General features: G+C 42.7%; 1 non-coding gene across 1 annotated transcript; it reads right to left on the minus strand.

Annotated features, from left to right (window-relative positions):
- Nucleotides 1–1,833: 1,833 nt before the first annotated feature.
- On the minus strand, nt 1,834–1,916 carry trnal-uaa (transfer RNA leucine (anticodon UAA)). Its single transcript has one exon. It is a non-coding gene; the product is annotated as a tRNA-Leu (tRNA).
- Between the last annotated feature and the right edge of the window lie 439 nt (nt 1,917–2,355).

Below are 2,355 nucleotides of genomic sequence, written 5' to 3' on the forward strand. Positions count from 1 at the left end.
CATCACTTTATAACAAATCCACTTACACCGGGGCAACTTAACATGAAGACTTACTGTACTGCAGAGTTTGGAAATCAAAGTAAAACAGAAAGTGCAGGTTAGCCACTGACAGTGGAGAGAGAAATGGTTAACATTTCAGATCGTGTTAATCCTTCCATTATTGATCAAGTCATCTTTCAGTGAGGTAAGTACTCGCTGCAATAGGCAGTGTGATGTTTCAGTTATCTGTTCCCCCAATAGTTTGTCCAGTGACTAGCTCAGCCATGCAGACCAAGTTTAATTACTGGTCTGTGTCTGAGCAGCTGATCTCAGGGAAACACGAAGAGTAACTAGAGATACAGTAGTCAAAATCTGCCATGGTTTGTGGTGTTGGTTATTAATTTAAGGTGCTGCTAACTTTCACTAGCCTCTAACATGCCTCCTCTAGCTGAACAGCCTCACAGCCTAGACTGTTGTAGCTGGAAAAATACCACAAGATGATTAACATCAACCCTATTAATAACCATGCAGCATTGTGGAGAAAACTGGAAGGTTAAAAAGATCAATCTTTTATTAAATTTATGAAACTATTTGTACTTATTTGTTACTTTACACAGAATTGTCCACATTTTTTGCTGGCTGCATTTATCTTCAATTTGGAAGATATTTAAAGCAGGAAACCCGATGCTGACGCAGTAGTCAAAAGCCATATCAACTTGCTGCCCTCTGCTGCTGCTACACGACAAGCAAGAAGAGGATTGTGGTGTAATGTGAAACACTGAACACCGGGAGTCAATGTTCTGTCAAACACAGAATCGTTCTGAAATCATTCTGGGCAAAGTACCTTCTCAAGAGCCCCAAATCTTTTTGTTTCTAACTTAATTCGTTCATCCAGATACACAGGCCAACGTTCTTAAAGACCTCCTTAACCTGCAAAGCATAAACTTCAACATTAAAACCGTCAATGATTCACTTCAATTTTTTTTATTGTTGCAGTTCTGGATAAGTAAATGTGTATTTTAAACATAAGACATTGGAAATTATATTTTAATTGGAAACATCTTTATGTAACCTTTTTACATATTGAGGAAGAAATAGACGCTATATTAAAGTTTTATTTTATTAATTCATGCTATGAACAAATGGACAGTGGAAACACTTCAGGAATGTTGGTCAAACATACCTGCCAACTTAGTGAAGAGCCTGACTTATGACTCATCCCAGCAGGTACCCAACACATTGAGACTTGGTCAGGAATGTGCAGAGGCAAATTGGAGGGAATGAACACGCATCCAAACAACTCACCTACCGAATGCCTCACCTACCGAATGCCTTATCTACCTGACTCTGCTCACCTTACCTGCCCCACGTGTGGCAGTCAGCAGATGGCACAATGGACATCTCAGAACTCGTGGGATCGGAATGGAAATAAGCCATTCTCGATCTTGAGGGACAACCAAAGATTAAAATTAAACATTGTATCAACATTATTTTGCAGAAATAATTTGATAAAATTATTTCATGACATAAAACATGAATTTGAAGTTTCATAAATATTCTTACATAACTACATAAACATCAATGCTGCAATTTTATTGAAATAATTTTGATCAATATTTACAGATTGATGTTTCAACATACTTGAAATAATTTTAGTTAACATATAAAGATGAATAAAGAAATTCTATTTCATATAGTTATAACACATGCACAAATTAAGATACTAAATATACAGTGACTGCAGATGTTTTTACGGTGCAACATTTTATTTAGCTTCATATTAAGAAGTGGATGTTGAATTAAAAGATTTTTACCAGTGAGAAATTTCTGGTGAATTGGCTGCAAAAATCCATTTACCAGGAGTGGGGTTCGAACCCACGCGGACATATGTCCATTGGATCTTAAGTCCAACGCCTTAACCACTCGGCCATCCTGGTAAGAGACAGTGAACTTACTGAAACATGGCCCCATGATGTTACAAGGAACGAAGTAGGCCTCTGCCTTCATCCTGTTGGTCTGACGGAAAAAAACGGACTGTCCAGATCCCGCCAAACCCGCCCGCGACCCCCGCGGCCCCGAGACACCGGCAACAGCGCCTGACGTCATTCCGCCCAACACCGCCGAGCAGCGAAAGCGGGACTTCCCCCCGCTCCTGACCCCGCCCCATTGACACCACCCATAATCCGCCACGGCCCCGCCCATACACAGCTCTATGCCCCGCCCTCGCCTGAAGGCACTCCATTCCCCGCCCCCCACTTCCGGACTCGTCCCGCTCCACACCCGGCCCCGACTCACGGAGCCAGCCCACTGCTCCCGACCCCAGCCCCGCGCTCCCCCTCCCGCGCCTTGCCTTGGCCCCGCCCCCCACTCCAGGCC

The sequence above is a fragment of the Carcharhinus amblyrhynchos genome, chromosome 12 (genome assembly GCF_965287045.1).
Source record: "Carcharhinus amblyrhynchos chromosome 12, sCarAmb.v2.hapA, whole genome shotgun sequence".
NCBI classification, from domain to species: domain Eukaryota; kingdom Metazoa; phylum Chordata; class Chondrichthyes; order Carcharhiniformes; family Carcharhinidae; genus Carcharhinus; species Carcharhinus amblyrhynchos.